Source organism: Bos grunniens, chromosome 22 (genome assembly GCF_055505025.1).
Source record: "Bos grunniens cultivar Pamir isolate PY7600 chromosome 22, Bosgru_T2T1.0, whole genome shotgun sequence".
In the NCBI taxonomy this organism is placed as follows: Eukaryota; Metazoa; Chordata; class Mammalia; order Artiodactyla; family Bovidae; genus Bos; species Bos grunniens.
In genome coordinates, this window is record NC_141186.1 from 55,168,596 (window position 1) to 55,182,391 (window position 13,796).

At 47.2% G+C, this 13,796-nt stretch overlaps 1 long non-coding RNA gene across 1 annotated transcript in view; it reads right to left on the bottom strand.

Moving 5' to 3' along the window:
- Positions 1-4,316: 4,316 nt before the first annotated feature.
- The window catches only part of LOC147348659 (uncharacterized), a 46,203-nt gene continuing 36,723 nt past the window's right edge, over positions 4,317-13,796 (bottom strand). The window contains exon 2 of the long non-coding RNA XR_015151814.1: positions 4,317-8,079. This is a non-coding gene — a long non-coding RNA (uncharacterized LOC147348659). The remainder of the gene's footprint in view (positions 8,080-13,796) is intronic.

A 13,796-nucleotide genomic window follows, 5' to 3' on the forward strand; every position in this document is an offset into this window, starting at 1 on the left:
GTCTAGAATAAGAAGACCCTTAGAGAGCAGTCGGTTGAAACCCAACATCACACAGGGAAACACAGACTCAGAGAAGGACGGACATTGACTCAAGCACACAAAGCGGAGGGACCAGACCGGAAGAAACAGCTCCCTGGACCCCAGACCAAAGCCCTCAGTGCCACCCCAATGCATCCTTCTCAACACACCACCTGGTGCCAGACGAGGATTTCTGGAAGGCATTTCCAGGTCTTGGATCCAACCCAGGGGGCTCAGTCTCTGCAGCTATGCAAAGATCCTGTGTTTACACACAAGCTTGGTGTCATCTCTCTGCTTCTTGGGTGCAAGACGTCTTTGCCTGGAGGTCTCAGAGGATCAGCTCCCCACGCTCCCCGAGAGAAGATTCCAGTTTTGCTCCTCACTGGGGTTTTCTGACCTACCTGCCCTCTGCTTCTTTCATTCCTGCCTTGGAGCTGGGATTCACACCATCCCCCTGTTGGGTAAATAACCTGAGGGGGAAAAAATAGAGGAAAAACTGGGCTATTTCACAATCCAGCAAGGTGAGCTCAACCAAATTACCTGCTTCGGGCCACAGACAGGTTTCGGAACCTGTGTTTAACGAGGTCTATGTTTTTATGAGATCTTTCGAGCCAGAGATCCTGTTTGGGTGGCCAGGTACTTCGCTGTGCCAGGCCTCAGCTTCCTCATCTGTAAAAGGAGGGGAACAGGGCCAGCACGTCTGCGGATCCCAGAGCGAGCAATCACGGAAGGGTTCAGCCCGGAGCCCGGCACATGGTCGGGTCCCGGTGGATGCAGCCCTTGCTGGGACACGCTAGGACCTCTGTAAGAGGCAGGCTGCCCGCCAAAAGGCTGGCTGTTCTGCCGGTTCTCGGTGCCATTTCCCACACGTTAGCCTGCCTAAAAGTCATCCAGGGAGACTGTGAAAACCTACAACCTACAGACTTAGATCTTCCCACCCCCAGAGTCTGGATGGGGACTGAGAACCTACGCTTTCACCAGCTCCTCCTGGGTGGCTGAGGACGCCAAAGGCCAGGCCGTGAAAAGGCACAATGTAGGTCACTGCATCCTCGGGTGACCTTGCCATGACGATGTGGCCTTTGAGAAGCAGAGTGCGCCAGCCTGATTCCACATCCTCCCATGACGAGGTGACAGGACAGGGAATGGACGGAGGTGGCCTTGGGCACGTGTTCTCCATCAAGGGGGGAGGAAGGAACTGGAGAAGCGAGGACATTCGGGACCCCGCAGCTGAGTCACACCTGGGTGCCAGGGCGCTTCCTCGCTGGTCTCGGGGACCAGCTGTGACCACGCCTTGATTCCCAGGCCCCACAGGACAGTCATTTCTGTTGAGCCCAGTGAGGCTTTAGGACCCAGATCTGTGCTTGGTTTCCTCATTCTGTCACTCACTTGCTCAATCAACAAACACAACCTGAGCCTTTCCTTGGCACCTGGACTTACACGTGTTTGATGCCGGACTCTGTGGCAACAAAAGCAACGTGACCTTCAACTTGTCACTTCTGTGAACCATCCGTAAAGGGCAAAGCGACAACATGCTCCAGAGGGTTGCCACGAGGGTTCTGTGAGATGAGGCATATGAAGCACTGGGTCCAGGGTCCCACCCCCTGAAAGTCAGGACTGCTCACGATTCCTGAAGCACATGCTCCACACGTGCCATCTCATCCATCCGCTGAACCCCTCCAACTCTCTGTATCCCAGAAGCAATGAATTCTGCTCAGTTCCTTGGGGGATCCTGTTCTCTCTTTCCTCCAGACCTTTGCAATGCTGTTCCCTCGGCCAGGAACACTATTTCAGCACCCCCAAGTTCCCTTTCCATAGATGTATTCACTGCCTGGCCAACCTAACCTTGAGGTTTCTGTAGTTACTCCTTCCGGGATGCCTTCCCTGACACCCTCCTTCCCAAGTTGAGGACCCCTGCCCTGCTCCTATGGCAGTGTTTCTCAACACTGGACTTTTGACATTTGGGGCCATGCGATTCTTAGTTGCGGCAGTTGCCTGTGTATTACGGAATGCTGAGCAGCACCCCTGGCCTCCATACACAAACCCCAGTAGCACCACCATCCCCCCAACTCCTCACAGCAAAGCTGTACAACCAAAGGCATCTGCAGACATGACCGAATGTACACTGTGGAGGCAGGGCTGTCCCCAGTTGAGAACCACTGTGTCAGCGCCTTGTTCCTCCATCACGAACACACAGCCTGCAGGTTGCTAAGAAACCGTCCTGAGAGACTAAGCTCCATGAGGGTAGGATCTGGAACTGCCTTTCCTACTGATAAAATCCTCAGCATACAACTCACTTGCAGGCAGAGAAAGTTCTCAAGAAATACTTTTTGAATGGACAGACGGACAGATGAAGGATGGGTGGATGAAGTGATTTGCCCAAAGCTGCACTCAAGCAGACAGCCCAGCTGGACTTTGAACCCACTCTCTGCTGGTAGGACCCACAGTCCTTCGACCTCACCAGAAGTTGTTTCCCTGCAACCCTAAGAGATGGCCTAAACCAGAACAATCTAGCTGAACCTTTCCTGATTACCTGACCCACAGAATCCATGAGAAAGAGCAAACTTATTATTTCAAGCCACTAATTTGGGGGTGATTTGGCCCATTTTCAACTCCACAGCTTTCTCATTCTGTCCCTTCTGCCCGGTATACTCTCCTTTTCTTTTTTTCCCTTTCACTACTTCTTTACCAGATTCAACCATCTTTCTCGGAGACCCAGCTTGGGTTACTCCTCTTCCATGCAGACATCCCCGAATGCTTCAGTTCTTGGCCTCACTCCCTACATTACTCCCCGTGGCACTTACCATCCCTTCTATTCATCTGCACTTAGCAGATGGATGGCTTTTATAATCACTGTCTTTCTATGTTCATTTTCCTGCCCATCTTCAGGGACCAAATCTTTTCTGGCCATCCCCTGAGACCAATAGCAAATGAGTTCCATTACCCAGTGCTGCCCAGGAGTGAGATGCTCCCTCCTCCTCCCCCACTCCTGCATAACAGTGCCTGTGTGTCCACAGCTCGACTCATGCTTGAAGGTCATGGAGAAATCAAGAGAAGCACAGAAAATCCTGCAGGTGACTAGAGGGGACAATCAGCAGGTCCTCCAGAGAAAGAGGAAAGTAATGAGGGTCACTTGTCCCAGACAAGAAGACTACAAAATAATCCATACAGGTTTCAGCTAGCAGTGAACTGGGCCGAGGGGGACCAGCCCTTAGAGATATATGATGCTGTAGCTCTCAGCTACCTAAATAACATGGGGCATTTGTTAAATTACAGTTTTCTGGGCCTCTTCCCAGACCTGTGATGGAGCCTATAATTCTGCATTTTAAATAAACATCCCAGTTGATTCTTACAAGTCTGGCCAATATTGCTCCTTGTTGAGAAGACAACATGTACAAACTAGAGTGAGAGGTGGCAAGCTTTCATTCATTTATCAAGCATTTAATGAGCACCTACTCTGTATCAGGCCCCATGTTAGGCGCAAGGGAATAAGCAACAAACAAAACAGATAGTTTCTCCCTTCAGGGAGCCTATAGTTTAGTGGACAAGACTTTAGTGATTTAGTGACATAGGTCACTAATTAATAATAGCTAAGAAGAAGTCAAGGTTACTATAAGCACGCAAGCAGGAAACCCAAACAAGACAGATATTTCTCATCCATAGAGAAGCTGGATTCTATTTTTTTCAGCACATGATGTAAATCCTACCAATCAAATGTTCTCACTTAGGAGTTTTTTTGTATCTGGAGTGAGGGAACAAAGGAGCAGAGAGAGTGTTTCTTCTTGAAGGGGCTGGAGGTAAGCATGGATTATCAGTCTAGTGAGCAGAGCTTCCCACAGTGGTTGCATTCTGTAATTGCTATCTATTGCTCCATAACAAATTACCCCAAACTGAGCAGCTTGAAAGAACACACATCAGTTCAGTTCAGTTCAGTTCAGTCGCTCAGTTGTGTCTGACTGTTTGCGACCCCATGAATCACAACACGCCAGGCCTTCCTGTCCATCACCAACTCCTGGAGTTCACTCAGACTCATGTCCATCGAATCAGTGATGCCATCCTGCCATCTCATCCTCTGTCGTCCCCTTCTCCTCCTGCCCCCAATCCCTCCCAGCATCAGAGTCTTTTCCAATGAGTCAACTCTTCGCATGGGGTGGCCAAAGTACTGGAGTTTCAGCTTTAGCATCATTCCTTCCAAAGAAATCCCAGGGCTGATCTCACACATAACAAGGCTTAAAGGACAGCCTCAAAGATATCAAACTGTTTCTGCTAACTTTACTGCATCTCAGGACAAAGATCAAAAATATTTAAAGAAAATTTAATAAATCCATCATCCAACATTAAATCCGGAATAACTTAAGAAAAGTACTAAGCATGCAAAGAAGCATAGAAAAGTGTGAGCCATAATGAGGAGAAAACTCATTCAATTGAAACAGATCCAGAAATAATGTAGGTAATAGAGGTAGTGGATTAACATTAAAACAGCTATTTAAAAATAGTCTATATATACAAGAAGATAAATAAAAGCATAGGCATGTAAAGGAGAGATATGGAAGATACAAAAACTCCCAATCAAACATCTAGAGATTAAAAGTAGAATGTCTGGAATATAGACAGGATTAACAGAAAGTTTGTTCCAGCAGAAGAAAATATTAGTGAACTTTATGAATAGTGGTGGAAACTATCCAAAATGAAATACAGGAAAAGGAAGAGGAGGAAGAGGAGAAGGGAAAGGGGCTGAATACAGCATTGTGGGCTATGAAGCAAGGGGCCTAATATTCATAGCACTGGTGTCCCCAAAGGAGAGAAAAAAGAAGCTGATGGAAGCACCGAAAAAAATATCCTAAGAAATAATGGCCAAACATTTTTAAATGTCGATGAAAATTATTAATCCACAGAATCAAGCAGCTCAACCCACTTCAAGCACAGGGAAGATAAAAATACAGTATAAACAAACTGCGTAAAACTAATGATAAAAAAAAACTTTAAAAGCAGTGAGAGAGAAAGCACAAGCTGTAGTGAGACAAGGGAAAGACAAGAATAACAACAGACTTTTCACTGGAGACACTGAAAGCTAGAAGAAAATGGAACAACACGACCAAAAAGCAGAAAGAAGAAAACGTCAACCTGCTAATTCTATGCACAGTGGAAATGTCTTACGAAAATGAAGACAAATAAACAATAAGGGATGGTAAAGATGCGGAAAACTGGAACCGTGGGACATTGCCAGTGAGACTGAAATGGTACAGGTACTGTGGAGAGTAGTCTCATTTAAAGGGTAAATACAGAGTTACTACATGTGTGCATGTTAAGTCACTTCAGTCGTGTCTGACTCCCGGCAACCCCATGGACTGTAGCCCACCAGGATCCTCTGTCCACAGGACTTCCCAGGCAGGAATATTGGAGTGGGTTGCCATGTTATTCTCCAGGGGATCTTCCCAACCCAGAGACTGAACCTGTGTCTCTTAAGTCTCCTGCGTTGGCATGAGGGTTCTTTACCACTAGCCACCTGAGAAGCCTATGACCCAGCAATCCCACTCCTAGGTATACACTCAGGAGAAATGCAAACAAATTTCCATATAAAAACGTGTACATGAGTGTACATATGTAACAGAATTATTTGTAGTAGGCAAGCGTGAAAACAACCCAAATCTTCATCAGCTGATGAATAGATAAAATATGGAATGCCCCTATGATGAAATATTTTGCCATAAAAAGAATGAAGTACTGATACATGCCGTAACACGGACAGACGACAAAAACACACTAACTGAAAGAAGTCAGACACAAAATGCCACATACTGTGTTTCCAATTACATGAAATGTCCAGAGCAGGCAAATCCAGAGAGACAGAAAGTAGAACAGTAGTTGACCAAGGTTGTGGAGAGGTGGAGAATTAAAGGTGGGTGCAAATGGGTATGGGCTTTCTTTTGTGGGTGACAAAAATGTTCTAAAATTAGATAGTGGAAATTGTTGAATTATACATCAAACTGCACATTTTAAAAGGGCATATTTTATATGTAAATTATGCTTCAATGCAACTTAAAAAAAAAAAAAAAGACTCTTTTCAGACACACAAAAGCTGAAAGACCTCATCACAAGCACTGAAATGTTAAACAAACTCCTTTAGGAGGAAGGAGACTTACAATCACATGTAAAATATGGACCAGTACAATGGAATGAAGAGTACTAGAAATGAGACACAAAAGGGTTAATAAGAAATATGCTTTAAAAAATCTCTTTAAAAGACAACTGACCATTTGAACCTAAGATAGTAATTTATTATGGTTTCATAAAATAAGGAGAATAAGATGCACGACAGTAATAGCTCAAAAAGCTGATGGAGAATGAAATGTCCTATTGTAGGTTCTTCCATGACACGTGGGCATACTTGAATATAGAGACTGTAATAAGCTGAAGACGCAGTACAGCACAGTGCTAAAGAATCTGCCTGCCAATGCGGGAGACACAGTTTCAATCTTTGGGTCAGGAAGATTCCCTGGAGAAAGAAATGGCAACCCACTCCAGTATTCTTGCCTGGAAAATTCCACGGACAGAGGAGCCTGGAGGGCTGTGGTCCATGGGGTCAGAAAAGCGTTGGACACGACTGCTTGTGACTGAGCACGCACACATGCAAACCTGAAATCAACTGCTTAACAATTGGGCATGAAATAAGCCAACAAGGAACAGAAAATAGAACCATAAAAGTAGTTGATTGGCCAAAAGAAAGGAAAAGCAGAAAAAGAGGTGAGGGTAAGATAAAGACTAGGTAGGACAGATTGAAAGCAGACAGCAAGAAGGTCGATATAAACCCAATCATACCAATAGTCACATTAAATTTAAATAGCATCCACACAGGAGATAGATATTGTCAGACTGGATAAAAAAGTAAGACTTAGCCATATGTTGTCTACAGCAACCCACTTGGAATATAAAGATACAAATCAGTTTAAAAGGAAAGTACAGGAAAGGATCTACCCAGCAAACACTAATCTAAGGAGAACGGAGGTAGCTATATTAATATCCTGCAGGGAAGCAGGATTCCTTGGGGTAAGCTGGTTTAAAAGTGGCTTCCTAGGTTCTACCTGGGGACCAGACCACCCCCATAGGGCTAGGAGGTAGTGAGCCTTGAATGTCTGGCTAAAGAGCTGGCACGGAGCAGGCAACAGCGTCCCTGCTGGGTTTGGAATGCATGCGGGCAGTGTCTCTGGAGACAGAGCCAGTTAGACAAGCATGATGGAGGCCTGGATCACTGCAGAGACAGCTAAGGTCGTGATGTGCTTAGAGACCACAAGGGGGTGCTGAAGGGCAGAAGGCGGAGGCCAGGAAAAGGAGACAATCTGAGACAGGGAAAATGGGAAAGTGAGGAGGAGTTAGCAAGTAAGGAGATTGAGACTGGAGAAAGGATGCTGATCCATTCAGCGTTTACTGTGCATCTGTGGGGGCTTCCCAGGTGTCACTAGTAAAGAACCCTCCTGCCAATGCAGGAGACTTAAGAGACGCAGCTTCAATCCCGGGGTTGGGAAGATCCTCTGGAGAAGGGCATGGCAACCCACTCCAGGGGGTATTCTTGCCTGGAGAATCCCATGGACAGAGGAGGCTGGCCAGCTACAGTCCACGGGTTCGCAAACAGTTGGACACGACTAAAGCAAGCAACTTAGCGTGCACACACATGCATGCGTCTATCATGTGACAAGCCCTGAGTTATTGGCACTGGAGAGAGTTCAGAGACAGGGAAAGCTCAGAGCCCAACTTCCAGAAGCAAAATATGTCCATGTGACCAGCATCTGTATTATCTCGCTCTGCATCAAGAATCTTGAAGAATGCTCCATCATGCAACATGTCCCAAACTCATTCAACCATCTGAAGAGCAGAAGCATAGGAGTCGTCGTCAGTCACTGAGAACTTGTTGTGTCCCAGGAGATTTCTCTGTAGCCGGGCTTTCAGGGCATCTCTAAGATGTCAGGGCTCCCCCTCACAAAGCCCCAGTGGCACAGGTCTCATTCCTATAGACGTCCTTCTTCCCCCACGACAAGGTGTTGGAAGACAGGGGATAAATGTCAAGTCCTGTTGGGAGGAAAGAGATGTCAGCTCAGACAGACAAAGCATCCCACTGGTGAGCCCAATTGAGTTAGGGTCTCTAACTCAGCTCTGTACACTCTGCAGTGGGTCCAGGAGTCCCCTTCCCAATTTCCCAGCCACCGGTCACCTGCTGGTGCTGGTGGTGTTACATCATCGGCAGCAAAGTGAGCTCCGGGAGACAGCCACCTGTGTTTAGGAGAGGGCTCTCTCATTTCTTCCCCTTTGAAGCAATAGGACAAATGTGCCCATTTTACAGATGAGGAAAGACTCCTGGGGGTTTGAATGAGTTGCCCATGGAAACAGTAAGTGGTGGGATCTGAACCCAGGTCAGTCTGACTGCAGAGTCCAGTTTCTCCCCTCCTGCACTGTGAGGCTTCTGAGGGTTGGCGTGTTAGAGCAACAGGGTTTGAAAGTGCACCTCTGCAGGACAACAAATCCACATTTGTCATAAGTAGAGAAAACAGGGGCAGGAATATAAGATCAGCCTGCAACACCCTGTGCGAGAAAGTAAAGTGTCAGTCACTCAGTCGTGTCCGACTCTTTGTGACCACATGGACTGCAGCCCGCCAGGCTCCTCTGTCCATGGGATTCTCCAGGCGAGAGTACTGGAGTGGGCTGCCGTTCCCTTGAGTTGCCATTCCCTTCTCCAGGGAACTTTCCCAACCCAGGAATCAAACCTGGGTCTCCTGAATTACAGGCTGATTCTTTACCATCTGAGCCACCAGGGAAACCAGAAAATAAGGAAGTATATAAAGAATATGGGTGCACGTCTAAAGCACACAGGAGGCAGTGTTAAGGAGCTCCCACTGGCCAGACCTGGGACCATTTGAGCATCAAAATAAACAATCAGAGTGACAGATCATAACCTATTAAACACAGTGGGAATCCAGGCGTCCACACTGAGTCCACACATCAATGACTGAGTTACTGGGAGAGGAGAAAGCTTTTCCTTATAGTCGGATTCCTGATCGATCCATTAGAAGGGATGGCAGAATCAGAAAATCACCATTTGGCAACTGTCATAGTACTAATGCTTGATTCAGGGTAACATCAAGTATTGATTCTGATGTGGGGGCTTGAGGTGAGGCAGATACAAACTGTTTTGTCGCTCCCAAAATATCTAAGGTTGATAGGCTATCACATTAGCAACTTACTTTCAAATGGTTTGGTCCGGGGGTGGGGTGGGGGGTGGGGACAGGGTGGAGATCTTTGTACTACTGCTGCAACTTTCTATACAATGTGAAATGATTCCAAAAAAGAAATGGAGCTACTTTGGGGGAACCTTGCTGAGCTGTCAGAAAAGGAAGGTGTCTGCCATGGAAGGAGGAAGGGGACTAATGCATGCGTGCATGCATGCTAAGTTGCTTCTGTCGTGTCCAACTCTTTGAAACCTCATGGACTGTAGCCTGCCAGGCTCCTCTGTCCACGGGATTCTCCAGGCAAGAATGCTGGAGTGGGTTGCCATGCCCTTCTCCAGGGGGTCGTCTCAGCCCAGGGATCAAACCTGCTTCTCTTATGTCTCCTGTGTTAGCAGGTGGGTTCTTTATGGTTAGTACCACCTGGGAAGCCAAGGGGCCTATCTAACTGCTGCTGCTAAGTCGCTTCAGTCGTGTCCGACTCTGTGCGACCCCAGAGACGGCAGCCCACCAGGGTCCCCCGTCCCTGGGATTCTCCAGGCAAGAACACTGGAGTGGGTTGCCATTTCCTTCTCCAATGCATGAAAGTGAAAAGTGAAAGTGAAGTCGCTCAGTTGTGTCCGACCCTCAGCAACCCCATGGACTGCAGCCTACCAGGCTCCTCCGTCCATGGGATTTTCCAGGCAAGAGTACTGGAGTGGGGTGCCATTGCCTTCTAAGGAGACCCATAAAAAGGCTTTCCCTTCCCCTCCCCAGCAGGCAGAAACTAGAGGGCTTCCTAGGTCCCTCCCACCTCAGGAAGCACCAGCAGCTGCCAAGGGTGGGTCAGGAAACCAGCAAACTGCAGATATCTCAGGCAAAGTCCTGGGGTTCACTCCGGAGACCTCGGCTTGAGGCCAGCCTTCTTCACTTGCACACCTATAGCAATGCAGAGCTCACCACCTGCATGGTAAGCTGACTATCATCGTCAGCAAGTTCTTCCTCCTATAACTGACAATCTGCGCCCTAGAAGGACTGGGTCCCTTCTGACTTAAGCATCAGGTCAGTTTCACTGCGAAGTGTTCCGAGTCCTTCAGGCTCTTAATGTGGGGGCTGCAGTGATGGCGCCCCCTTGTGTCCAAGAAAGGATGTGCAGTTGCCTCAAGCCAAGATCCTTCCAGGGGAAAGGCATGATACCTCCCTATTTCATGGGAAATAGATGGGGAAACAGTGGAAACAGTGTCAGACTTTATTTTTCTGGGCTCCAAAATCACTACAGATGGTGATTGCAGTCATGAAATTAAGACACTTACTCCTTGGAAGGAAGGTTATGACCAACCTAGATAGCATATTCAAAAGCAGAGACATTACTTTGCCAACAAAGGTCCGTTTAGTCAAGGCTATGGTTTTTCCTGTGGTCATGTATGGATGTGAGAGTTGGACTGTGAAGAAGGCTGAGCGCCGAAGAATTGATGCTTTTGAACTGTGGTGTTGGAGAAGACTCTTGAGAGTCCCTTGGACTGCAAGGAGATCCAACCAGTCCATTCTGAAGGAGATCAGCCCTGGGATTTCTTTGGAAGGAATGATGCTAAAGCTGAAACTCCAGTACTTTGGCCACCTCATGCGAAGAGTTGACTCACTGGAAAAGACTCTGATGCTGGGAGGGATTTGGGGCAGGAGGAGAAGGGGACGACAGAGGATGAGATGGCTGGATGGCATCACTGACTCGATGGACATGAGTCTCAGTGAACTCTGGGAGTTGGTGATGGACAGGGAGGCCTGGCATGCTGCGATTCATGGGGTCGCAAAGAGTCAGACACGACTGAGCGACTGATCTGATCTGATCTGATCTGATTGTCCCCATCCCAAACTTACTCCCCCTTGGACTAGCCAGGCCACTTATTCCCATTCATTTAGGCATTAATTCTTTATTTTTGTTCATTTATTCATCCATTCAAGCAATCACTGCTCTCTAGGGAGCTGGCTGTACCTCACCTAGGAAGTACATACTTGGGTCATTCCTAGGCCTTACTATCAAAGAGTTCTCAGTATGATAGAGGGACAGAGTACTACACCACAGCAGAGTCTGTGTCTCACAACTGGTAAGTGCAAGGGGCTTTGGGAGCACCCAAAACAATCTGGGAAGTCTTCCAGGAGGAGGTGACCACAATTCAGCTCCTTTCTGTCCCCTGCTGCCACCTGCTGGGGGCTCTCCAAAGCTCCCTGCCCTCTCCTCCCAGGCTTCTGGATCTGTCTAGGCCTGGGTGAAGCTAATGGAAGCAGAAGAGATTAAGAAGAGGTAGCAATAATACACAGAAGAACTATACAAAAAAGATCTTCATGATCCAGAGAGCCACGATGGTGTAATCACTCACCTGGAGCCAGACATCCTGGAGTGCAATGTCAAGTGGGCCTTAGTGTTCATCACTGTGAACAAAGCTAGTGGAGGTGACAGAATTCCAGTTGAGCTACTGCAAATCCTAAAAAATGATGGTGTCAAAGTGCTGCACTCAGTATGCAGCAAATCTGGAAAACTCAGCAGTGGCCAAGGGGCTGGAAAAGGTCAGTTTTCATTCCAATCCCAAAGAAAGGCAATGCCAAAGAATGCTCAAACTACCACACAATTGCACTCATCTCATACGCTAGCAAAGTAATGCTTAAAATTTTCCAGGTTGGATTATTGAGAAAGCAAGAGAGTTCCAGAAAAACATCTATTTCTGCTTTATTGACTATTCCAAAGCCTTTGACTTTGTGGATCACAACATACTGTGGAAAATCCTTAAAGTGATGGGAATACCAGACCACCTGACCTGCCTCCTGAGAAATCTGTATGCAGGTCAAGAAGCAACAGTTAGAACTGGACATGGAATAACGTACTGGTTCCATATTGGGAAAGGAGTATGTCAAGGCTGTATATTGTCACCCTGTTTATTTAACATATATGCAGAGTACATCATGTGAAATGCCAGGCTGGAAGAAGCACAAGCTGGAATCAAGACTGCCAGGAGAAACAGCAATAACCTCAGATATGCAGAAGACACCACCCTTATGGCAGAAAGTGAAGAGGAACTAAAGAGCCTCTTGATGAAAGTGAAAGAGGAGATTGAAAAAGCTGGCTTAAAACTCAACATTCAGAAAACGAAGATCATGGCATCTGGTCCCAGCACTTCATGGCAAACAGATGGGGAAACAATGGAAAGAAGCAGACTATTTTCTTGGGCTCCAAAATCACTGTGGATGGTGACTGTAGCCATGAAATCAAAAGGTGCTTGCTCCTTGGAAGAAAAGCTATGAACAATCAAGATAGCATATTAAAAAGCAGAGACATTACTTTGCCAACAAAGGTCCATCTGATTAAAGCTATGGTTTTTCCAGTGGTCATGTATGGATGTGAGAGTTGAACCATAAAGAAGGCTGAGAACTGAAGAACTGATGCTTTTGAACTGTGGTGTTGGAGAAGACTCTTGAGAGTCCCTTGGACTGCAAGGAGATCAAACCAGTCCATCCTAAAGGAAATCAGTCCTGAATATTCATTGGAAGGACTGATGCTGAAACTGAAGCTCCACTACTTTGGTACCTGATGTGAAGAACTGACTCATTGGAAAAGACCCTGATGCTGGGAAAGACTGAAGGCAGGAGGAGAAGGGGATGACAGAGGATGAGATGGTTGGATGGCATCGTCAACTCAATGGACATGAGTTTGAGCAAGCTCCAGGAGTTGTTGATGGACAGGGAAGCCTGGTGTGCTGCAGTCCATGGGGTCGCACAGAGTTGGATATGACTGAGCGACTGAACTGAACTGAATTGAGGCCTGGCTGACAGAAGCCTGCTCTTCCAGGGTCCTATACTCAGAGGTATCACAGTTCAGTGAGTCGCTTCAGGCAGCCCAGGGACATAATTTCCCCTGCTGGCTATAGTACTGATGACAATGATATTGATATTAATAATAGCAGCCGACATCATTGGAAAAGACCTGATGCAGAGAAAGACTGAAGGCAGGAGGAGAAGGGAACAACAGAGGATGAGATGATTGGATGGCATCACGGACTCAATGGACATGAGTTTGAGCAAACCCTGGCAGATAGTGAAGGACAGGGAAGCCTGGCGTGCCATCCATGGGGTCGCAAAGAGGCAGACATGACTTGGTGACTCAACAATCATTTAGTGAGTCTTGGTTTGTTTCAGGTGCCATGCTCAGAACTGTATGATACTATGTCAGGTAATCCTCACAACTACCACCAAGACTGTGCCCATTTTACAGATGAGGAAACTAAGGCCCAGTGAAGTTAAGGGGGGAATCTCACCAATCACCTTCCAGGCACTGGGTCTACAGCTGCACGTGTTCTGCACCCATTTTCTCCCTGCTGCTCCGTCCCCTGAAGGTCTCCACTCATCTCAAAGTTCAGCTCTGATCCCATCACAGCGCATGCTCTGGGGGCCAACCCTGCAGTATTTGATAAGCTCGAGTAGTACTGGACGTCTCCTCCCATCACAGAGGAGACTGGGCGGAACCACAAACTGGTGAGAGCAGGGCTGGGATGTGCACTGGAGCCGAGAACATTGCGCTTTCCCGTGCCCCCAAGTCTG